This window comes from Leptonychotes weddellii, chromosome 4, assembly GCF_054177405.1.
Source record: "Leptonychotes weddellii isolate Sample4059 chromosome 4, ASM5417740v2, whole genome shotgun sequence".
Classification (NCBI taxonomy): domain Eukaryota; kingdom Metazoa; phylum Chordata; class Mammalia; order Carnivora; family Phocidae; genus Leptonychotes; species Leptonychotes weddellii.
In genome coordinates, this window is record NC_138372.1 from 18,780,030 (window position 1) to 18,805,114 (window position 25,085).

General features: G+C 48.2%; 1 long non-coding RNA gene across 1 annotated transcript in view; it reads right to left on the reverse strand.

Moving 5' to 3' along the window:
- Window positions 1–25,085, reverse strand: part of LOC145721212 (uncharacterized) — a 229,064-nt gene that overhangs the window by 60,964 nt on the left and 143,015 nt on the right. The window lies entirely within an intron of this gene.

The following is a 25,085-nucleotide window of genomic DNA, read 5'->3' on the forward strand; positions in this document are numbered from 1 at the left end:
ATTATCTTGGGTTCCTGCTGTCCTTAATAACAACTTAATAATAACAATAGCACCAATAAATAAGTGACTTTCCTTTTTTTTTTTTTTAAACAAGTGACTTTCAAGGAGCATCTCCAGGACGCATGCTTGCATAGTATTACTTAATCCTCCCACTAGTCTGTGAGGTGGGTCAGGTGTTATTCCCATTTTATGGATATGGAAACTGAGGATAAGGAAGGGAAAATTATTTGTTCAGGCAATTGGAAAAAACCGTGTGACTTGGGGCAAGGCACTTTCCTTCTCTAAGCCTCATCTGTGAAGATAATAGTACCTCTCTCCAACTGGGAGAATTAAAAAAGATAATGGATGCAAAGTGAGATAAAAGATATGTGGAGAGATCTCTGCGGCAAGGATTGGTAGGTGGGAGGAATTCAGCACTGCCGAGGCCTCTCCCCTTCAGATGTTCCAGATACACAACCTCCCAACCCTAGACGGAGATACTGCTAACTAGAATCATAGAGCCCTTTGTCTGCCTTGTTTGGGTCCCAAGCCCTCCCCTTGTCCAGCCAGGGTGGAACACTCCTTGGAAGATGATGCCCATGGCAACTGGGGGGTTTCCTTCCCTGTCTCATCTCTGAGGGCACCATCATCTCATTCTGTGGGTGCCTTACCATGTGCACACAGTAGAGTTCAATTCCACCAGAAACCCTCCACAACTCCCACCACATCTTGTCCACATTCTCACCTAGAGGCAAGTAGTACGATGTATCCTCATTTGGAGCCCAGAAAGTGAGTCACATTGTGTATAGCTGAACGTCTGTGTATCCTAAGACCCAGGAAGTCCATTCCTGGGTACAGCCACAAGAATTGCACACATACAGGGTGCCTGGGTGGCTCAGTTAGATTAAGCATCAGACTCTTGATTTCAGCTCAGGCCATGATCTCAGGGTCCTGGGATGAATCCCGGTGTGGGTTCTGTGCTCTCCCCCTGCCCCTCTCCTCACTCATGCATGCTCTCTTTCTAAAATGAATAAATAAGGAGCACCTGGGTGGCTCAGTCAGTTAAGTGTCTGCCTTTGGCTTGGGTCGTGATCCCAGGGTCCTGGAATCGAGTTCCACATCGGACTCCCTGCTCATTGGGAAGCCTGCTTCTCTCTCTGCCCCTGCCCCCTTGTGTTCTCTCTCTCTCTCTCGCAAAAACAAATAAAAATACTTAAAAAAATAAAAAATAAATAAAATAAATAAATCTTAAAAAAAAAAAAAGGCACACATAAACCAGGAGCCATGTATAAGAATGGTAGTAGAAACATTGTTCATGGTATCCTCAAACAAAAAACACTCAAATGCCATTGACAGGAAATAAAGAAATGTGGAATAATTATACAACAGTAGAAAATGAATGAAGGGCACCTGGGTGGCTCAGTTGGTTAAGCTACTGCCTTCGGCTCAGATCATGATCCCGGAGTCCCAGGATCGAGTCCCGCATCTGGCTCCCTGCTCAGCAGGGAGTCTGCTTCTCCCTCTGACCCTCCCCCCTCTTGTGCTCTCTCTCTCTCTCTCTCTCTCTGTCAAATGAATAAATACAATCTTTAAAAAAAAGATGAGCCGACGGCAGACGCTTAACGGCTGAGCCACCCAGGCGTCCCTAAATAAAATCTTAAAAAAAAAAAAAAAGAAAATGAATGAAAAACAGCAATGCGGCTGAATCATGGTGACATAATATTGAGTGGAAAATGTTAAGTGCTGGGGCGCCTGGGTGGCTCAGTCGTTAAGCATCTGCCTTTGGTTCAGGTTATGATCCCCGGGGTCCTGGAATCGAACCCCGCATCGGGCTCCCTGCTCAGCGGGAAGCCTGCTTCTCCCTCTCCCACTCCCCCTGCTTGTGTTCCCTCTCTGGCTGTCTCTCTGTCAAATAAATAAATAAAATCTTAAAAAAATGTTAAGATGTTAAGTCCCTCAGGGCTGACTCAGTTGGAAGAGCATGTGACTCTTGATCTCAGTGTTGAGTTCCAGCCCCATGTTGGGGGTAGAGATTACTAAAAAAAAAAAATTAATTAAGAAAAAAATGCAAGTCCCAGAAGAGTATAGATGGAATGGTATTCGTTCTGTAAAATTCAAATAAAACCACAACTACTATGTTTAGGCATAATATTGGCTTGAACTATATGAAGTTGCTGGGTTGTGACCTGTTTTGACCTATAAAAATGGCAAATTCATAAGGCCCAGCCTAATTTATGTATGCCAAAAAAAAAAAACTACTAAAAAAACAAACAAACAAAAGAATGAAGAACACAAAATTCAGAACAGTGATTACCTGGGGGTGTGGGGGGAACAGTAAATAGATTTAACTTTTAGTGATGTTGTAGTTCTTGGGTTGGATGATAAGTTCAAGTACCTTCATTTTATCACGAATGAATGAAAGAAAAAATAGAAATTTATGCTCTAAATAATGAAGGCTGTTGTCACTTGCAAAGTTCTCAAGGTAGCAAAAATGTGAGAGTCTAGAGTCTTAGTTTTTCCCCCATTCATGTATTCATTCTTTATTTAAAGGTTAAGGTATATTTTACCTTATAATTCACCTTTTTAGTGTAGTTCTGTGGGTCTTTAATTTTTTTTAAAGATTTTATTTCTTTATTTGTCAGAGAGAGAGCACAAGAAGGGGGAGCAGCAGAGGGAAAGGGAGAAGCAGACTCCCCACTGCAAGGAGCCCGAAGCGGGACTTGATTCCAGGACCCTGGGATCACAACCTGAGCCAGAGGCAGACCCTTAACCAACTGAGCCACCCAGGCTCACCCCTTGAGTCTTTAAATGTTCATGCAATTGCATGACTACCACCACAATCATGATTTACTTAAAAATAAAATCTTAAAAAAAAAAAAGAATGAAATTCTGATACATGCTACAGGGTAGATGAATATTTTTTAAGGTTTTATTTTTAAGTCATCTCTATACCCAACATGAGGCTCAATCAAACCTACAACTCTGAGATCAAGAGTTGCATGCTCCACTGACTGAGCCAGCCAGGCGCCCCAGCACAGATGAATCTTGAAGACATTATGCTAAGTGAAATAAGCCAGACACAGAAGGACAAATACTGTGATTCCACTTATATTAAATATTTAGAACAAACTCATTTATTTTTTATTTATTTATTTATTTTTATTTATTTATTTGAGAGAGAGAGAATGAGACACAGAGAGCATGAGAGGGAGGAGGGTCAGAGGGAGAAGCAGACTCTCCGCCGAGCAGGGAGCCCGATGCGGGACTCGATCCAGGGACTCCAGGATCCTGACCTGAGCCGAAGGCGGTCGCTTAACCAACTGACCCACCCAGGCGCCCCAAACTCATTTATAAATACAGAGATTAGAGGTTACCAGGGGCTGGAGGGAGGGGGTAAATGGGAAGTTATTGCTTAATGGGTACAGAGTTTCTATTTGGGATGATGAAAAATTTTGGAAATAGATCATGGTAATGGTTGCACAACAGTGTGAATGCAACTAATGCCACATTGTACACTTAAAAGTGGTTAAAATGGCAAATTTTGTGTTTTTGTATATTTTCTTTCTTTCTTTCTCTTTTGTTTAAGATTTTACTTATTCATTTGAGAGAGAGAGAGCACGAGCAGAGGGGAGAAGCAAACTCGCAAACTCCCCACTGAGCAGGAAGCCCGACTCGGGGCTCCATCCCACGACCCTGAGATCATGACCTGAGCTGAAGGCAGACACTTAACCATCTGAGCCACCCAGGCACCCCTATATATTTTCTTTTACCATAATAAAAAAAAAATTGATGGCCCTTTTTTTTTTAAAGATTTATTTATTTATTTGAGAGAGAGAGAGAGAGAGAGAATGCACAAGCAAGTTGGGGAAGGGGCAGAGGGAGAGGGAGAGAGAATCTCAAGCAGACTCCCCGCTGAGCAAGGAGCCCAATGTGGGGCTCTATCCCAGGACCCTGAGATCATGACCTGGGCTGAAGAGTCAGATGCTTAACTGGCTGAGCCACCCAGGCATCCCAATGACCCTCTTTGAAAACAAAACAACATACCTTATGGGTCCAACATTCAGTATAACAAAGGAAAGAAGTCTACTGGAGTGAATTTTCCAGATAACAACCAACCTCTCCTGTGTACTTTCCTTTACAGTTTACAAAGCAAACACTTAAATTTGATCCTTACAGAGCCCGAGGTAGGCATTGTCATATTCATTTTACAGATGGGGAAACTGAGGCTCATTAAGGTCCCAAGGCCATACTGTGACAGAGCAGTACCCAGTCCTCTGGTTCCCAGTGTCGTGCTCCTCACTATGACCTCCTCCCAGCCCTCAGGGCTGTGTTTGGACTTCTTTCTAAGCAGAACGGTGTGCCTTTCTTTCTTTCTTTTTTTTTTAAAGATTTTTATTTATTTATTTGACAGAGAGAGACACAGCGAGAGAGGGAACACAAGCAGGGGGAGTGGGAGAGGGAGAAGCAGGCTTCCCGCAGAGCAGGGAGCCCGATGCGGGGCTCAATCCCAGGACCCTGGGATCATGACCTGAGCTGAAGGCAGACGCTTAACGACTGAGCCACCCAGGCGTCCCAAGGCGTGCCTTTCTAACCAGAGCCCACTGAGCTCAGTTTTCCCTCTTGGCCATGACCAGGGGCCATCATCTGTTGCTTTATTCTGTTTGATGTCTGCTTTTCTGATCTCCTTCCTCAGCCACCATTCAGGCTCTTTGGCTGGTAACAGACTGGGGGGGAAGAAGGAGATGTCAAAACAGCTGGGGTTCTGGCTTGTGCCACCGGCTGGCTGCCTCTAGAAGACTGAGGAGGGCAAGTCTGGGGTGCAAAAGTATAAACTTGGAGTTAGATTTGTTGAATTTGAAGATTTGTGAGATAGTCAAAAAATATCACAATTGTATATGTAGATGGCATTCATATTTAGAAACTATAAGATGTGCAGCTTTGGTCATGGGCAGGAGCAGTGGGGTCAGGGGATTGTGGATCAGGCTGCAGGGGTGTCTGCTGCCATCCTCTGGTGTGTGTCTCCCATAGGGGGCACTAGGGGGCAGCATGCAACAGTGGAAATTGCCAGAACTTCAGAGCACCGGTTTAGCTGCTCTATGCATTTAAGTTCTTGGAACCTCAGCATGTCTCATCTGAAAATGGGTTTCCTGTGAGGCAGGATAGTATGGTGGTTCAGAGTGCGAATTCTGCAGCCAGAGGGCCTGAATTTGTGCCCCTGTTCTGCCACTTGCTGGCTGTGTGACTTTGGCCAAGTTACTGAACTTCTATGTGCCTCAGATACCTTATCTATAAAGTGAAAGTAGCAATAGTTTCACGTGGTGATTACAAAAGAGGCTAGCATATAGTAAGTGCTAAGTAGATGATAGCTATATCATTTTAACCCCTTCTTCCTTCTCTGCCTCCCCAGCCGTGCCAGGGCCAGGACTCTCTGAGGGTTAGGGTTAGAAGGGCCACCGCCTCTGAGAATAAGCAGGAAAACAAATTATTGCTGCTGCCCATGAGCACCTGTTAGGTGTTAGGTGTATTCTGTGCTTTATTCCATATAATTCTCACCATCACTCAGTGAATAGGTCCCAAATCCCCACTGTATGGCTAAGAGAACAGAGGCTCAGAGATTTAAGGTCACACAACCAGTAAGTGGTAGAGCCCAGAGTTGATTCTGCACAGAGATCCTGAGCTGTTGCAGAGGCTCCTCTGGGTCCCCCAGAAACTGGGTCCTGGAGGTTGTTCTAGGCCCCAGGAGAGCGGGGGGGATCTCCCGCAAGAATCCCCTGCTGTAATCAGCTCCAGTTCTGCTCACCAGGTCCCTATTGCTCAGGTAGGATTTCCTGAAATTCCGAGTGGAATAAATGGAATGGAACCAGCGAAAGGGAACCCCTCGGGGTGGGAAGGAGACAGAATGGTGGAGGATGAGTAGAATTGGAATATGGCAGTTGAGGCCGTCTTGGCTCCTCTGATTAGTCAGATGTGCTGTATGGGTCGGACAAGGGGCCAGTGAGTTGCCTCTCCCCTTTCCTTCATTGGCCAAAGGGTGGTGTGTCCTGGAGGCTGAGGAGAACCTGGGAAGTCTGGAAGTTACGCTGGGGAGTGAGGGCCAGTGAGCTGAGGTCTGGGCTGGGAGGATGATGTACATAGAGGTGCACCTGGAGCCCTGGGATTCTAAGGAGCTGGGCTGCGGTGGCTTCTGGAACTCTAGGTTAGACTGTTGGGTGGGAAATCCCGGGTCCGCTTGACACTGGGGATTCTTGGGGCTCCCTGGCTTCTGCTAGAAGAGCAGCCGTTGCTGGGCCCGGAAGGAGCTGCAGGCTGAGGAGCCATCCTGTACCAGGTTGAGGCAAAGGCTGTTTCTTTGGTCCTGAATTTGGTTGCAGTAGAAGTATTTTCTGCAGAGTCCTTGTGTTCAAAGTACCTTCATCCATTTCCCTGGAAATGAGGCCCGTGAGGGGAGTGACCTTAGCTGGGATCGTATAGTGAATAAGCAGCAGGCCCTGGAGCGGGTGGGCCTCTTCTCCCACACTGTGCTCTGTGTGGTGGCAAGAGAGGCCTGGGTTCCAGCCCTGCCTTTATCAGCTAGTGCCTTTGTGAGCTGGGGCAAGCGGCTCAGCCTCTCTGGACTTGAGTTTCCACATCAGTAAAATCCGTTTATTCATTCCACCCTTTTATTGTTTATCCTCCACCTCAGCCCTGGTACTGCTCCCTCACTCTCCTCACACATACACACACACACACACAAGTGCGCGCGCGGTGGGGCATGGCCACCCAGGACCAACCCTGAGGCTCTGGTGTCTCACAGGGAACACCAGTCAGCTCTGGCCACTGAACACCAGCCCTACTTTCTGGCCCTCCCCTCCAGCCAACCTCACATCCTCTGTTAAGCCTTCCTGGAGAGCTCCCAGCTTGAAGGCTGCCTTCCTGAGCTAACCCCACAGGCTGCCTGAGCCCCTCTGTTGCCCTTGACCTCTTCTGCTGTTCTCCCTGTCCCCGATGGGAGCTCCCAGAGGGCAAAGTCTGGTCTGATTCATTTCTGAGTTCCCAGCACCCAGCCCAGGGCAGGGTCCAAAGGCTATGGCCAGGAGTGTTTGTAGAAGGAGTAAGTGAAGGAGGAGGCCCCTCTGACCCCTCTCCTTTCTCAGGCACCCATGACCACCACTGTCATCCTCCCAAACTGCTGATGTGGCAGAAAGAGCCCTACAGTGGGGGGGGTCCCACAGACCCAGGATGGAATATCAGCCCGGCCTCTTCCTAACTGTGTGAACATGGGACATGACTTCACTTCTCCAAGCCTCAGTTTCCTCTTCTATAAGTGGCCTTCCTGAGGGGACATGTAAGTTGAGAACAGAAAGACCTAGACAGAAAAACCTACAGGAAGTCTGCTGGGCAGACTGGTGCAAAGGCCCCAAGGTGGGGATATGCTTGGCATATTCAAAAAACAGAAAGGAGGGGCGCCTGGGTGGCTCAGTCGTTAAGCGTCTGCCTTCGGCTCAGGTCATGATCCCAGGGTCCTGGGATCGAGCCCCGCATCGGGCTCCCTGCTCCTCGGGAAGCCTGCTTCTCCCTCTCCTACTCCCCCTGCTTGTGTTCCCTCTCTCACTGTGTCTCTGTCAAATAAATAAATAAAATCTTTAAAAAAAAAAAAAAAAACAGAAAGGAAGCTGGCGTTGCTGGGGTGCGGTGAGCAAGGAGGAGAGCCACTGGAGATGGGGATGGCCACGTGGTTGGCGTTGGACTACACGGGGCATTGAAGGCCATGGAGGACTCTGTGTTTTAGTCTTAGTGATGGGGAACTGACTGGAGGGTCTTGAGCAGGGGTGTGACGTGATCTGACCAAAACCCCAAAAACTTCACCTTGGTCGCCGGAGGGTGACTGGAGGGGCATAAGACTGGAGGCAGGGAGCCCAATGAGGAGGCCGCGGCCATGGTCCAGGTGAGAGATGATGGTAGCCTGGACCAGGGGGCGTCTGGAGATGTGGTGAGAAGTGCTCAGATGTATGATGTATTCTGGGAGTGGATATCATAGGACTGGATGAGGAGGAGGAGGAAAGAGAAGATGCAGGATTGGACCTTGCTTCAATTATCTATTGCTGGGAAAGAAACCATCCCAAAACGTAGTGGCTTAAAACAACAATGATATATTATTTCTGAAAATTCTGTGCTTTGGCTGGGGCCAGCTGGCCAAATCTGCTGGTTTCGCCTGGGGTTGTTCCTGTGGTTGCATTCAGCTGGGGGCAGCTGGGGCTGGATTGCCAAATCACCCAGGACCTCTCTTCACCTGACCTCTCATCATTCAGTTGTCTAGCTGACCGTCTTACCGGGGGTAGCTGGCTTCTGAGAGGACAGGACCCAATGTGCAGGTGCCTGTTGAGTCTCTGCTTCATGCTTCTTGATGTCCCATTGGCCAAAGCAAAGCCATAAAGCCAAGCCCAGAGTCAACATGGGAGGGTACACACACAGGGGCATCCATACCTGGAGGCCTGCTTCATGAAAGCCACCAATGTGACTGTTTAGCGCACTCCCCCGGGGTTGTGGCCTGAGGAACTGGGTGAAATTCAAGGGCAGAGGAGAAAAGTCAGGGTTTGCCAGAGGTCCTGGTGCAGTGTCCTGCCCCAAGTGAGACACTGAGGAGGACAGTGGGCCCGGGAGACCAGCGGCAGTGGAGACACAAAGTCCTGGGCAGGTATGGCGAGGCCCGGGTGGGGATAGGAAGGGTGTGGTGATCAAGGGAGAGAACGTGAGAAGTCTCCAGGCCATTCTGTCACTCAGCAGGCATCACTGAGCACCTTCTCTGGGCCTTGCCCCAGCCTGAGCACTGTGCACACAGAGAGGGATGAGACTTGGCATGTGACCTTGGGGAATGCACAGTGTGTGGGGGAGACAGACCATTCCCAGAAGTGCCAGCAGTGTGAGAGGTGACAGCTTAGTGCTGCAGGGGAAGCTTGTCCAGGGTCCCAGGGGAGGGATTCCAGAGTGGTTCCCAGTGGAGTAGTACTAGAATACAGAGTTGGTCAGACAAGATTTGGGGGCTGGAGCAGGTAGAGTCCAGCCTGGGCCCCAGCCTGGGCCAACTGCCTTCCAGGGCTGGCAGTGAAGGGGTGAAAGTGGACCCACCAGTGGTCTCTGGGCAGACCATTTGCTGATACTATTCTTCCCATTTTATGGATGAGCAAACTGAGGTTCGGAGTGAGGAAGTCATTCCATCCAGATCTGGCTCCTCACATCCTGTGCTTTTTTCAACTCTGTTCAATTCTTGCCAAAATCATAGGAAGGTGGGGGAAGGACAGCTTTCTCCTGAGCTTGCAGGAACACCCGTGGAGGCTGGTGTGGGAGCTGAGGTGGGCTGCCCCTCCCCGCTGGGTCCCCAATTTGCGCCACCTCCCCTAAAGCAGGCAGAGCCCTGTGAGGAGACATGAAGGGAGGTGGTGACATGGACTGGAGATGGGCAAACCAGACTTGGAGCCCCAGTCTGAGCAGAGAACCCTACTCTTGCCCTCAGGACCCTCCTGTGGAGTCCAGCCCTCAGGGCCCCCCGTCTGTGGAGGTGGGGGAACATAGTCTGAAGGATGAAGGACGGGGCGGGGGACTGTGTGGAAGTTAGGGGTCAGAGGCCAGGGCCAGGGGAGGGCACGGGGTACCTCTGGCTAGCTGGTTCCCTATCAAGTGGGGGAGGGTGGGGGTTGTCAGGTTTAGCCCTGGGGGCTCAGGTGCAGAGATGGAAGGAGGCTGGGAGCTTAGAGGCTGGTCTAGCTCAGCCTCAGCCTGAGTGACCTGGAGTTTGTCCCACTGTTCTAGGCTGGTGCCCAGAGTCCCCAGGGCCCTGCCAAGTGGAGCAACCAGTACAGAAACTCAATAACCCAAGAGCTGGCTAGGCCCTAGCAACCCCACATCGGACGCTAGCTGGAGCCACGTTGCTCCTTCCTCCCAGCTTTTCTGCAGGCAGCAGGGCAGGTGGCTGCTAAGTCCAGGCCTCAGACACCTGAGGGGGGAGGGGTGGAAGAAGATGGAGGGAGGGGTTGGGCAGGTCCTGGCACTGATGCACTCACAGCCAAAGCCTCTTTTCCTTGGACCCAAAGTGTTCTGCAATGTGGCTGGAAGCCAGCCCCAGAGAGAGACTGGGAGCAGAGTGCAGGGGGCAGGTGTGTGTGTGGTGGGGGGGTGAGGGGGAGAGAGGGAGGCTCGGGGGAGGAGAAGGCAGAATCAGAGAAAGGCCTGGAGAAGGAGGTGGAGATAGAGAGTCTGGAAGAGAGAGAAGGGAGAAAAAAGGCAGAAGCAGGTGTTGTGGGTATGAATATGGGTGCATGCATTCAGGTAGGCAAGAAAATATAAAGATTTTATTTTTTAACTTATTTTAGACATATAAAGAGAGTGAGCAGGGGAGGAGCAGAGGGGGAGGAGCAGAGGGGGAGACAGAGGGACAAGCAGACTCCACGCTGAGCCCAGCTCAATCTCACTACCCGAGACCTTGAACTGAACCAAAATCAAGAGTCAGACCCTCAGCCGACTGAGCCACCCATGTGCCTGAAAATAGACAAAAACTTACTCAGAGCACTCATAGTAGGTTGGGTGTCCCACTCGATCTCAACTCAGTTCTTGATCTCAGGGTTGTGTGTACAAGCCCCATGTTGGCCGTGGAGCCTACTTAAAAAACAAAACAAAACAAAAGTTACTCAGAGCCCTCATTTCATCTGGCCAGTGGAAAATCCAGTCTCCATTGTTGTTGGGCTCCCTCAACCAATGACAGCCCTAAATTTATGATGTTACAGAACTAGGCATGGACAAGGCCCTTCTGTGTGGTCACCTGGCTGGCATGACCCCATTAGGTCCGGTACTGTGTGCCATTCACGGCCAGCCAGGGGCGTGGAATCTTTGGTGATCTGGGGGCCACTTGGGTGGCTCCAGTCAGTGTGGGATCCAGTCTTCGAATGCCACTGGTCCCCTTGAGCCCAGGGCCTAGATCCATGCGTTCCCAGGGACTGGGGAGCCTGAACTGCTACTTCCAGCCCCATAGAAAATGTTGGGGAGGGCTCTCCCACTCTGGTCCCTAGAAGCCCTAGACGATTGTCTGTCCCTCTGGCCCCTGAGTCTGGGGATCTGTCCCTTAGCTTAGTCCCTGTTCCTCTGCATCCTACAGCTGAGAAGCCAGGGCCAGCCCAGCAAACCCTCCAGGGCCTGGAGGCTTTAGACCCAGCTGAAGCGCCTGGGGGAGGGTCCCCAGAACCTCCGCCAGCCACCCCTGTTGTGATGGGGGGTGGCAGATAGCCAGAGCTGGAGCCTTATCCTGAATGAGCAGGAGGGACCTGACCCAGAGCCAGCAGGCTTCACATTATTCAACACACAGTTAGGGGGTGCCTGCAGTGGGCCGGGCCCCACCCTGGTCGACAAGGCCCCACACAACCTGGTTCTTACACATTGTATTGTAAAAATTTTATTGTGGGTGCACCTGAGTGGCTCAGTCATTAAGCGTCTGCCTTCGGCTCAGGTCATGATCCCGGGGTCCTGGAATCGAGCCCCATATTGGGCTCCCTGCTCAGTGGGAAGCCTGCTTCTCCCTCTCCCACTCCCCCTGCTTGTGTTCCCTCTCTTGCTGTGTCGCTCTCTGTCAAATAAATAAAATCTTAAAAAAAAAAAAGAAGCTTTAAAAAAAATAAAAATTTTATTGTGAATAATATGTAGAAGAATATGTGTGTGTCCATACGTACATACAAAATAATACGGTTGACCTTGAGCATTGCAGGTTTGAACCGTGCAGGTCCACTTACATGCAGATCTTTTTCCATAAGTACAGCATGGCACTGTAAATGTATTTTCTCTTTCTCATGATTTTCTGAATATTTTCTTTTTTCTAGCTTATTTTATTGTGAGAATACAGTATATGAGACAAATAACACACAAAAAATTTAGTTGACTGTTTATGTTATCAGTAAGGCTTCCAATGAAGAGTAGGCTATTCGTAGTTAAGTTTTTGGAGAGTCAGAAGTTATACATGGATTTTTGACAGCACCTGACCCCCACACTGTTCAAGGGTCAACTGTATATATATTTATACATGTCTCTATATAAAAGTATATGTACCGTTTATGAGGCGCCTGGGTGGCTCAGTCGGTTAAGCGTCTGCCTTCGGCTCAGGTCATGATCCCAGGGTCCTGGGATCGAGCCCCGCATCGGGCTCCCTGCTCAGCGGGAAGCCTGTTTCTCCCTCTCCCGCTCCTCCTGCTTGTGTTCCCTCTCTCGCTGTGTCTCTCTCTGTCAAATAAATAAATAAAATCTTTTTTTTTAAAGATTTTATTTATTTATTTGACAGAGAGAGAGAATGAGAGACAGAGAGCACGAGAGGGAAGAGGGCAGAAGGGGAAGCAGACCCCCCGCTGAGCAGGGAGCCTGATGTGGGACTCGATCCCGGGACTCCAGGATCATGACCTGAGCCGAAGGCAGTCGCTTAACCAACTGAGCCACCCAGGCGCCCAAATAAATAAAATCTTAAAAAAAAAAATATAACGCTGGTAGAAAACAGTGGAAGATATTAAAAAAAAAAAAGTATATCTACCGTTTAAAGAGTAAAGATAAAAGGAATATCCAGGGGACGCCTGGGTGGCTCAGTTGGTTAAGTGTCTGACTTTGGCTCAGATCATGATCCCAGGGTCATGGGATCGAGTCCTGCATTGGGCTCCTGTTCAGTGGGGAGCCTGCTTCTCCCTCTGCCTCTACCTCTCCCCATTTGTGCTCTCTGACAAATAAATAAATAAAATCTTAAAAATAAAAAGGAACATCCAGGCACCCACCACTAGTTTAATTGGACATGTCAGTACCTTTGAAGCCCACGTATGGCCCTCTTCTGTTGCTTCTCCTTTTTCATCCTTCCAGAGAAAAATACCATCCTGAAAATCGTGTCCATCATTCCCTTAATGGTGTTAATTGTTTGGGCTGATTTATCCATTGGGCACAGCGCCTAAGACCCACAATACTTCTAGAAGCCCATAAAAATGTTCTAATTTCTTTTAAAATCAAAGACGATTGAATGAATGGGTTAACAGCGCTTTATACTTAGGTTCCTAAGAATTTTTAACATAAGTATTATTGAATTATCAAATGCATTTTCTGTATAAATGGAAATGTTTACTTGGTTTTTCTCCACTAGCATGCTAATATGATTAATTCCACTAGTAGATTTTCTAATGTTGAATCAACCTTCCTAGACTAAGCTCAACTTGGTCATGATGTGTGTATTATTTTTTGAACACATTGCTAGATTAAGCTTGCTGATATTTCGTTGAGGGCATTAACATCCATATTCTTTTTTTTTTTTTAAGATTTTATTTATTTATTTGACAGAGAGAGAGACACAGCGAGAGAGGGAACACAAACAGGGGGAGTGGGAGAGGGAGAAGCAGGCTTCCCACTGAGCAGGGAACCAGATGCGGGGATCAATCCCAGGACCCTGGGATCATGATCTGAGCCAAAGGCAGACGCTTAACAACTGAGCCACCCAGGCGCTCCTAACATCCATATCTTAAGTAACATTGCTCTGTAATTTTTCTTTCTCATACTGTCCTTGACTGTTTTCTTTTTGAAAAGATTTGTTTATTTTTAGAGAAAGAGAGAGAGCGAGCCCACACATGAGCTGAGCAGGGAGAGGAGGGTCAGAGGGAGAGGGAGAGAGAGAATCTCAAGCCGACTTCCCACTGAGCGTGGAGCCTGATGTGGGGCTCGATCCCAGGAGCCTGAGATCATGACCTGAGCCAAAATCAAGAGCCGGATGCTCAACTGACTGAGCCTCCCAGGCGCCCCTGTCCTTGACTGTTTTTGATATAAATTTTTATTTTTCCAGGCATTTGCTGATTTTTACCTTTGTTTTAAGTTCGTTGTCATAAAATTGTCTGTAATATTTTCCTGTTATCTTTTAAATTTCGGCTACTGTTAGTTCCCTAGTCTGTTTTTCAAACCCAACACTGTTTAATTGTGCCACCTTCCTTTTCTTTCTTGATCAGTCTTCCCAGGAATGTCCCAGTTTTGTTCCTGTATCAATTCAGAATTAGTTTCAGCCGGAAGTAACAGACCTCCCCTCCGCCCCCGCAACTGTTCTATTATCCCCAGAGTGAGGCCCTTGTCTTATGGTCCTCGATGACACCCATCACATCCCCGTTTCTGGCAGCAGGCTGGGGAAAAGGAGTAACAGCTGCTTACCAGCTGAGTGCTCAGGCTCAGTCCTTGGGGCTCTCTCCCTCTCTCCCTTCTTCATCCCATGGTCCCACTAAATACTGCCTATGTCCTAAGAATTTGGAATTCACATCTGCAGCTTGCTCCTCTCTCTCGAGCTCCAGACAGGCAAATTCACGGCCCACTCAAAATTTTCACTTGAATATCTGTCTGATAGGCATTTAGAACTCCACAGGGCCAAAATTTAACTCCCTACAAAAGAAAAATCCAACCAAATGCTGGAGCCTCAAAGAGTCCCTTTCTTCTGAATGCTTCCTGATTGCAGCTTGGAATTTGATTGCAACTTGGCTCCCCTTCCCAGTAGAAGGCTCTGCATGCAGCTCCTGGCATGACATCATTTAATGGAGCTCAACCAGCACTTTTTTTTTTTAAGATGTTGTTTTTTTTTTTTTAAACACTTTTTTAAAAATTTTTTTTTTTTTAAGATTTTATTTATTTGCGAGAGAGAGAGACAGAGAGCATGAGAGGGAGGAGGGTCAGAGGGAGAAGCAGACTCCCTCCTGAGCAGGGAGCCCGATGTGGGACTCAATTCCGGGACTCCAGGATCATGACCTGAGCCGAAGGCAGTTGCTTAACCAACTGAGCCACCCAGGCGCCCAAGATGTTGTTTTTAAGTCATTTCTACACCCAGTGGGGCTCAAACTTGCAACTCTGAGATCAAGAGTCACATGCTCCCCTGACTGAGCCAGCCAGGCACTCCAACCAGCACTTAAAAAAAACAGAATAACACAGATTAGAATAGGAAATAGAAGTATGTCTCACCTGTAATTAGGGTGAGTACAGCTTACGAATCTCTCGTCTACATACTGAATCCTTTTGTAAAATGCCTTATCATGTGTTGAAGTAAAAAATTTTGACTAGGTCTTGGGGTTCAATGTGTGCTTTTAGGGCAAACACCAGCTATAAGGCTTTTATTCCTGAGGAATTGTCCTTTCTTGTCATTTCTGGCCTCTCTTATTTCCCTTACTTTGTGGTGAGCTCATTGATGCTTTACAAAAGGAAATTTTAAAAATTTATGCACTGGGGCGCCTGGGTGGCTCAGTCGTTAAGCGTCTGCCTTGGGCTCAGGTCATGATCCCAGGTCCTGGGATGGAACCCCGCATCAGACTCCCTGCTCCGCAGGAAGCCTGTTTCTCCCTCTCACACTCCCCCTGCTTGTGTTCCCTCTTGCTGTGTCTCTCTCTGTCAAATGAATAAAATCTTTAAAAAAAATTTATGCATTGTTTTTTAAAGACTATATATGGGGAAGTGTTTCTCTGCTCCCCTTTCTGCCATTTTGCTAGAAATGGAACTTTCTTCCTGTGGTTCTATCCCATTTCATTCCACACCAAGCTCATTATATGCCAATTTCACTTGCCTCCTCTGTGTTCCCCAAATGCTCCAAACTCTCTTCTGCAAAGAATCTTACACTTCCTGCTCCTCGAACCTGGCTCATTTCTCTCTGGCACTTCTAAACCTGGCTCCTTTGCATCCTTCAGGACTTCTTCATCAACTAGGATTTGTTCAATTATAAGTGACAGAAAACCCAGCTCAAAACAGCTTAAGAAAAAAAAAACCACACTTAATTGAAAAGGCCAAGGGGAGTACCACCTTCAGGTACAGCTAGAATCAGGTGCTCATGTGATTTTTCCACTCATGAGGTCTCTCTGTTTCTGGGCTCTCCTCCCAGGCACCAGGCAGGCACTTCCTTTGTGGTGGCAAGATGACCGCCTGCAGCCCCAGGTCCAAATTCTACTTGGTCAACAATTCCTGGGCAAAGAAAGTCTCTCTTCCCCAGGAGTTCTAGCAAACATTCTAGGATTGAGCTTCGTTGGCCAGGCCAGGATTACAAGTCCATTCTGGAGATGGGCTGGGGTCAGTCCCACAAAGAACATGCACTGAGTTTGTCAGAGAGGTGGTGCGCCCTCAAACATAAAGGCGCTGTTGTCAAAAGTAGGATAAATGAATGATGGGAAGGCATCTCCATCATCCTTGACTTCTTGATCTAAAGGACATCCTCTTGGTTACTCCCTGTCACATCACCCTGTTTACTTCCTTCAAAGCATGCAGGTAAGCCAATCTGAAATGATATTTGTATTGATTTCCTGTGGCCTTCTTCTTTTCCTCTGGATCGAGAGTGCTCAGAGAGCAGACACCACACCCCTCTTCATCACTGCTATATTCTAGCACTTAGAGCACAGAGTAAGTGCTTAATAAAGCCTTTGGGCAGGAATGAGCTTGCCAGAAAGCCATCCTCTCTTGCTTTCTTAAGCATCACCCATGGGGCGTTCATGCCAGGCAGCCAGATTCCCTTCTCCACGGGATCAATCCTATCAGCCTATCAAGGTGCTCCTGGTAGCTCCCATCTTACAAGAACTCCTGTTCAACCCCAGTTTCTTGCCCGCTACCAGCCCACTTCTCTGTTTCTTTGCAAAACAAAACTTCACAGAAGAATGGTCTGCCTTTGCCATGATGCTTCCTCACTCTCAATTTATTCAGTCACTTTTTTATTTTCCCTTTTTATCACCAACCACTCCTGCTCAGGCCCCTTTGCTGGTTCCTCGCCATCACCCTGACTTCTAAATATGGTGCCTCAGGCCTCTGCTTCTCTTCTCTATCAGCACTTTCTCCCAAGGCCATTCATCCTGACCCATGTCTTCAAGTGCCATCTGTATGTTGATGACAAATTTAAGTCTCCAGCCCTGACTCTCCAGTGCTGACTTCCAGATGCATCTATACACCTGCCTACTTACCATGGATATCCAATTTGGGTGTTATGAAATAATAGGAAAAAAAAATATATGTAGGCCTCTGCCCCCAGTTCCTGGCACAGGGCTTCTAAAATCCTTGTCATTTCCCAAGTGATAAAAGCATAAGGAGCATCCTCTTGCGCCAATATTCAGTCTTTGACCCCAGTTCCCGACACAGAACTCCTACAGCCCTTGGCGTTTCCTGGGTCACAGGAGCATTTTTTGCTCTAATGAGGTGGCCCTTGGTGGGCTTCTGGATAGCTTCAGAATGGGGGCTGGTTGCCAGAAAGACCAAGCCATGATGAGAAGCTTGAAACTTTCAGGCCCATCCTCTGGGAAGGGGAGAGAAACTGGGGATTGAGTTAATATTTGATTATTCCCTGGGATGCCTGGGTGGCTCAGTTAGTTAAGTCTGACTTTGGCTCAGGTCATGATCTCAGGGCCCTGGAACAGAACCCTGCATCTGGCTCCATGCTCAGCGGGGAGTTTGCTTCTCCCTCTCCCTCTCCCTCTGCCCCTCCCCCTGCACATGCTCCCCTCCCAAATAAATAAATAAAATCTTTAAAAAATTGATCAGAGGCACCTGCGTGGCTCAGATAGTTGAGCATCTGCCTTCGGCTCAAGTCATGATCTCCAGATCCTGGGATCAAGCCCCATGTTGGGCTCCCAGCTCAGCCGGGAGTCTGTTTCTCCCTTTGCCTCTCCCCTTGCTTGTGCTCTCTCTCTCAAATAAATAAATAAAATCTTAAAAAAAAATTTATCTGGGGCACCTGGGTGGCTCAGTCGGTTAAGCGTCTGCCTTGGGCTCAGGTCATGATCTTGGGGTCCTGGGATTGAGCCCTGCATTGGGGGGGGGTCCCTGCTCAGTGGGGAGTCTGCTTCTCCCTCTCCCTCTGCTGCTCCCCCTGCTTGTGCTCTCTCTCTGTCAAATAAATAAATAAAATCTTAAAAAAAATTAAAAAATTTGATCATGCCTACATGATGAAGGCTCCATACAAATTCCTAAAGTTTTGGGAAGATTTGGGTTGGGAGACAGAAGCTCCTGTGCTTGGGGCCCTTCTGGACCTCGCCCTACGTATCTCTTCTTCTGACTGTTCGTTGGTATCTTTTATCATATCCTTTATTATATAATAAACTGGTAAAGATAAATGTTACCCTCAGTTCTGTGAGTTATTCTAGCAAATGACTGAATCCAAGGAGTGGCTCCTGGGAAACTCTGATTTACCAAGTCAGACAGGAGTGGACCTAGTGCTTGTGACTGGAGTCTGAAGTGGAGAGCAGTCTTGTGGGAAGGAGCCTTGTCCTGTGCAGTCTACACTGACTCCAACTAGTGCCAGAATTAAACTGAATTGCAGGACACCCAACAGGTGTTGGAGAATTGGTTGGTGTGGGAAAAAAAACACACACACCCATTGGGTGACCAGAAGTGTTAGAAGTGAAATATTCTGTGGATAGAGTATTGAGAGTAGAGAGAAAAACAGAAAATAGTTTCCAAAATGTGTTCAAACCAAAATTCTTTCCAAAAGTTTATCTATCCCCTATGTGTGTAGACCTTTACTAGAAATATATTTTTCCTCTCTGTATTTTTTTGAGTTTTGCCTTTCCACATTAATGAACATGATTTTATGAATTATATTTCCATTTTCCAGCGCACAGTAACTCAAACCATATTCTCTGAATGCTATGTCAATGCCACTTATTTCAAATAATCTTTCACCTTTGAAACTGAGTGTATACCCCCTGTAAAATGTATTTCTTAGCTGGACTAAAAAATGGGGAGATATAATGGGCTATTACCATAGACCCCTTCTGTTCTTATTTTCGTAATGAAGCAATTAACATTTAGAGAAAAAAAAAAAGAAAAACACCTCTTGACCTTGATTTTTCCATGAAACCTGCCCCTCCCTTGGTCTTTTCCATCTCAGTCGAGGGCACCACAATCCATTCTGCAGCTCTGTCCAGGAACCCAGAGGGCATTCTCTGCCCTCACCCCACCCCCGCCCCCACTAATCCATCCACAAGTCCTCTCAGTTCACCTCCAAATAGCACTCAAATCCATCCCCCCTCCCACCTCTTGCCGTTACCCCTGGCCTAGCCACATCCTCTCAGCGGGATTATAACTGGTCTCCCTCATCCTCCTCTTGCTCCCTTGCAGGTCACTCTCAACACAGCAAACAGCACAATCTTTTAAAAACAAATCAGATCATGTTGATCCCCACTTAAACCTTTCAAAGGCTTCCCCTGCATTTAGAGTAAAATCCTAATCCTCACCCTGACCTCCAGACTCAGCCAGCTGCTCTGACCTCAGCTCTCCCCATTCTCCTATTGGTTTACCAGGCACCCAGCACACTGATCTTTCTGTCTCAAGACCTTTGCACATAATATTCTTTTCGGCTGTTTTTTTGGCACAGATGCAATCTCACCCCTTTTGGACCTTTCAATCTAGAGATCATGGAGTCTGACTTTGTTCTACTTACCCTTTGACACCTGGCCACTTTAGAGATGTGGAAACTGAGACCCATAAAGGTGGAGTGATTTGAGCAAAACTTCAAGGAGGGAGAGGCATTGTTCTTCCCAACTTCCCAGAGGGAAATAACATTTCTATTTGTCGGAAACGTGATAGAGCACCAAATGCATGTGGATCTGATGTAGGAAAGACATTTCGGGTTCGAAGCCGATGGCCAAGAAAGAATTCTTGAGACATCTTTTGCACCAAAAGGTGGTTTTATTAAAGCATAGGGACAGGACCCGTCGGCAGAAGGAGCTGCACAGGGGTCATGAGGAGTGGCCCATTATATGCCTTCAAGTTGGGAGGGGGTTAGGGATAGGGTAAGCCTCCCAGGTATTTTGGAAACAAGGTTTCCAGGATCCTGGGTGGGGAGGGCTAGCTATTGTTGGGAAAGGTCATTTATTACTGTTTAGTAAAAGCTCAGTCATGAGACTCTTCAGATATATATCGGTGGGTCATATGCTTGGGGAATGTTTGCTAACATATATCTTGGGTGGGGGCTAGAGATAAAGGAAGTTTCCAAAGGAATTTTTTTTTAAGATTTTATTTATTTATTTGAGAGAGAGAGTGAGTAAGAGAGAGCACAAGCCAGGGAGGGGCAGACTCTCTGGTGAGCAGGGAGCCTGATGTGGGGCTCCATCCCAGGACCCTGGGATCATGACCTGAGCTGAAGGCAAACCCTTAGCCAACTGAGCCACCCAGGCGCCCCCCCAAAGGAATTTGTATATGTTAAAGTAGACTTACAGGATCCTGGAGGGTCGGGCTAAGATCATCCTTAGCAAAGTATTAAGATCGAGGCGGCTCAGTCCCTAGAGGAAGATCACTCTGCCTGTTCCAAGGTCTTGTCAATGGGCTGTAGGTAGTAAGGAAATTTAATAATTTTTCTTCTGCCTTTGTTTCCCACATCAGACCTGCTGCATCCATTGTGAACACAAGTCATAGCTTTTTATTCTAGGAACACAAACCAGGGCAAAATTTTCATCACAAGAGAAATGAAAAACAAAGAAAATCTGTGCGCTCTCGGGAGGGAGGGGCAGGGTAGGTTGCAGTGTTGTTGACTGAAATGGAACTGACACTGAACTTGTGCCTTCCTGGGAAAGATGTCCAGTCCCCTGTCCAAATAATTGCCACCCTCCAAACATTTTCTTCATGCTACATCTAGGAATCCAGAGGCCTCATTTTATAATTGTGTGAACAGAGGCTTAGAATGATGGGACTTGCTCAAGGCCTCGTGACTTAAACCCAAGATCCCTTTAAGCTCTAATTAATATGAAAGCTCTTAACATGAGAATGGAAAGAAAGAGGAGGTGAGGAGGAGGGAGGGGATGGAGAAGGAGGTGTCACGTGCTCCTTGGCAGGCAGGGGCACTGACAGGTGTGGGGCAACCAGAAACCTTGTGGGGAGGGCAGGGGAGTCTGTTGAGGAAAGGGGAGATGGAGGCTGGGGCCTAGTTGGGTTATTTTCAGAGCTGCTATCTTTGTCTGCATCTGCTAACTTATTAAACTGATATCACATCCTAGAGGGTAGCAGGCCAGGTTGCCAGGAAGAGACTGAAAAGGAGGGGTTGGATCTCTTGGCGAAGCCTCGAATCTTCTAGGCTGGGATGGAAGCAAACTCCTCGGGCCTTGACCTGCCCCACCCCCCTCTCAGCTGATGGAAGAGGATCCTGCTTTGGGCCATAGCCTCTGCCAGGCTCTGTCTGTCTCCGCTGGCTTCTGTCCTGGGAGGAGCAGGTATATAATGGATAGGACTCTGGAACCAGATCCTCCCTGGGCTGCCTCTTCTCTTTCTGGTCTCTGACTCAGACACAGACGGATATGATCAGCTCGTGAGACCTTGAACAAATCCTTGCATCTGTGTCCTTGTCAGTGCTGTGGGTATTGGCGATTCCATTCCCTAGACCCTGAAGTTCACAGAGAGAAAGTATCTTTCTCAAGGGTGCACAGCTAGGAATGGTCTGAGCTTCAGTTCAGACTGAAGTCTCTCTAATTCCAGATGCCTTTCCCCTCCTTCCTTATTCTTTTAAAATATGTTAATATGTTCTTTGTTTCTCATCTTTTCTACAAAAGGAATGTATAACTTTTATAAAGATCAGAAAAGCCAATAATCATTATAGTTTAAAAATGTGTTTCCTGGGGCGCCTGGGTGGGTCAGTCGTTAAGCTTCTGCCTTTGGCTCAGGTCATGATCCCGGGGTCCTGGGATTGAGCCCCGCATCGGGCTCCCTGCTCAGCAGGAAGCCTGCTTCTCTTTCTCCCACTCCCCCTGCTTGTGTTCCCTCTCTCTCCGTCTCTCTGTCAAAATAAATAAATAAAATCTTAAATAAATTAAAAAAAAATGCGTTCCCTAATTCCACATGTTGTGTCTGCCAGGCTAGTTGAGTCCTTATAGGCGTGAGAGTGCAGGCCAGTTAAGGAAGCCGGGAGGGAAGCTGGCAGGTGCCAAACGTCTCTCACCTCTGGTCTTGTGCACACAGTTTCCCATCCTGAATCTTCCTCCCTTCTTGTCCCCACCGCCCCCCCCCCCAACTCCCATCTGGGCATCACTCCATTTGATTCATCCTTCAGGTCTCAGTTTAAATATCATCTCCTGCAGGGAACTCTCCTGAACCCTCCCCATCCAGCTGGGCTCAGTGTCTGTTCTATGTCCCCAAAGCCTCCGTGTTCCCCCCATCCCAGTAGATATCTCACTGAAATGCCATCAACCTGGCTATGTTCCCCTGACTAGACTGTGTGCTCCCTAAGGGCAGAGCCCCATCTGATCATTGCTGCACCTCTAGCAGCCAGCCTGACAAAGAGATAATGATCCAAAAAAAAATTTTTTTTAGAATAAATGGTATGTGTTACATTTTTTTTTAAAGATTTTATTTATTTATTTGAGAGAGAGAGAATGAGAGACAGAGAGCAGGAGAGGGAGGAGGGTCAGAGGGAGGAGAAGCAGACTCCCCGTCGAGCAGGGAGCCCGATGCGGGACTCGATCCCGGGACTCCAGGATCATGACCTGAGCCGAAGGCAGACGCTTAACCATCTGAGCCACCCAGGCGCCCCTGTGTTACATTTTTTTAAAAAAAGATTTTATTTATTTATTTGACAGAGAGATAGCAAGAGCAGGAACAAACGCACGGGGAGAGGGAGAAGCAGGCTTCCCGTCAAGCTGGGAACCCGACATGGGACTTGATCCCAGGACCCTGGGATCATGACCTGAGCCACAGGCAGACGTTTAACGACTGAGCCACCCAGGCGCCCAATGATCAAATTTTTTTTAAAAAAGATTTTATTTATTTACTTGGGGGTGGGGGGCACAAGGGAGGGGGAGGGGCACAGGGAGAAACAGAGCCTGAAGCTGATGATCCTAGGACTCTGGGATCATGACCTGAGCCAAAAGGCAGATGCTTAACCGACTGAGCCACCCAGGTGCCCCTCAGATTTGTTGAATGAGAGAAGGAAAGGAAAGGAAGGAAGGAAGGAAGGAAGGAAGGAAGGAAGGAAGGAAGGAAGGAAGGGGAAAGGGTTTCTACATTCTCAACAAGCTCTACCCTTGCATTATTTTTCAATTAAAATGAACATTTATTGACTGTCTTTTTTTTTTAATTTTTTATTTATTCATTTGAGACACAGAGATACAGAGAGAGAGAGAACATGAGGAGGGAGAGAGGCAGAGGGAGAGGGAGAAGCAGGCTCCCCGCTGAGCCAGGAGCCTGATGTGGGGCTTGATCCCAGGACCCTGGGATCATGACCTGAGCCGAAGGCAGACGCTTAACCATCTGAGCCACCCAGGCGCCCCAACATTTATTGACTGTCTTATGGGGTCAGGCACTCTAACTTGAGGTGATTCTAATGATAAGCAAAACTGATCTAGGGAGAGAGACTATTGAACAACTAAAAAATACATATGTATCTATAACTTGTGGGAAGTGCCATAGAGAATAGGAACAGGGGACAGATCAGAATAGCTGGGAGGTGAAGGATGACTTTGGAGTGGGTCAGATCCATGTTTGAATTCTTTCTTGGCCACTCATCTGCTGTGTGGCCTTGGACAAACCTCTTCACTTCTCTGGGCGTTGGTTTCTTATCAGGAAGAAAAGGCTGCTGACGCCTGTCTCTTGAGGATGCTGTGAGGATATAGAGAACATTCATCCATTCACTAAATATGGGTTGAGTATCTCCTATTCAGAGAAACGATTTGCCCAAATGGACAATCTGTGTGCGATTTGAACTCAGGTCTGGCTGGGTCTCTGGATCTGGCTGATGATGGGGATGGGGGCCAAGTTCTGGTCTTGTTCCCCTTGATTTGTCCCCCAGAAGTTAGGAGCAGTGATCTGCCTGATGTAGGCAACATGCCTGTCAATCGACCCACAGTGATGGGGGTGGGGGGCTTCTGCACAGAGAAGGACCCAAGGTTTGATGACACAAAGGAGACCATTCAAAGAAAGGACACCATTTAGCAGGGCATTCCTCCTTGCTGGGGGGCAATCTGGAAACTCCTGAGCCTCCATTATCCCCATGGAGCCCCTCTGACTCCTTGAGCCCCCATCCCCCTTGCTGATCCTCCCTTCTCCCTCTGTGAGCCTCTTCCAGCACCAGCTCGGCCACTAGTTCTCTCCCCGCTTACTGAGTCCATCATGTTCACTGAACCCTTCTTCTTGCCCTCACGGAGCCCCCCCCCCCGCCTCCTCCACTGAGCCCTGTCACTGAACACCCTCCTCCTCACTCCTTTCAAGTCCTCCTCCCTCTTCCTCATGAGCCTGGCACACCGTCATGGACCACTCCCCTCTCTGAGCCCCATCTGAGCTGCCTCTCAGGAACCAAGCTTTCTCACCCACTCACTCAGTCTAAGGCACCTGAAAGTACTAAGAGAACATGGGAGGAGAGGGAGGGGCCTCCACCGTCCTCCTCCTCCACACAAAGTCCTCCTCCTCAACATCAAGTGAGTGCAGCTTCCCCATCAGCCTCCTCTTCAGGCTGGGGCAATAGTCACACCGGCTACACCTTTTTGGCAGGCCCTTCTGAGTCTAAGGTTTGCTGGGGTTCTTCCCAATCAGTCTCAGAACTGGTTTCTGGCCCTCCAGCCCCCGCCCCCGCCCACAACAGACACCTCCCATCTCTCCTGGCACCTTCAAGTGGATGGAAACTGAGGCAAGGCCATGGTGTCTGGGCCAGTGTTTGGAGGTGGTAGGTCACTTCTACTTCAGGGAAAAATGGGCAGGGCTCAGTCCTATCGTTTTGCCAGGATGACTGAAGTCCCATTTAAGGAGGGTCCCTCAGTGATGGGAGACCCAGGTATCTGAGCTCCCAGAGGCATGAATGGTCCAGCTGGTCCCATTCAGTGGTCCAGATTCAGCCACTGACCTGCAGTGTGACCTTGAGCAAGGCACCACTGTACCTTCTGGGTCTGTTTCCCCCTCTGTTTCTAGATGTGGGGATACCTACCTACTGGGAGGAGCAAACAGGAGCAAGGACACAGAAAGAATTTTGCACACGGTGGGGTCTTGGGCTCCTTTGCGAAAGCCGCGCCAGGCTCAGCGGCTGCGCTGTGGTTTGTTCTGCAAGCGAAGGGCTTCCTTGGCGGGGAACCAACCGGGCCAGATCTCCACTGGGACGTCAGGCACCCCTCTATATTAACCTCTCCACTGACCCAGGGAGATTGTTTTTTTTTTTTTTT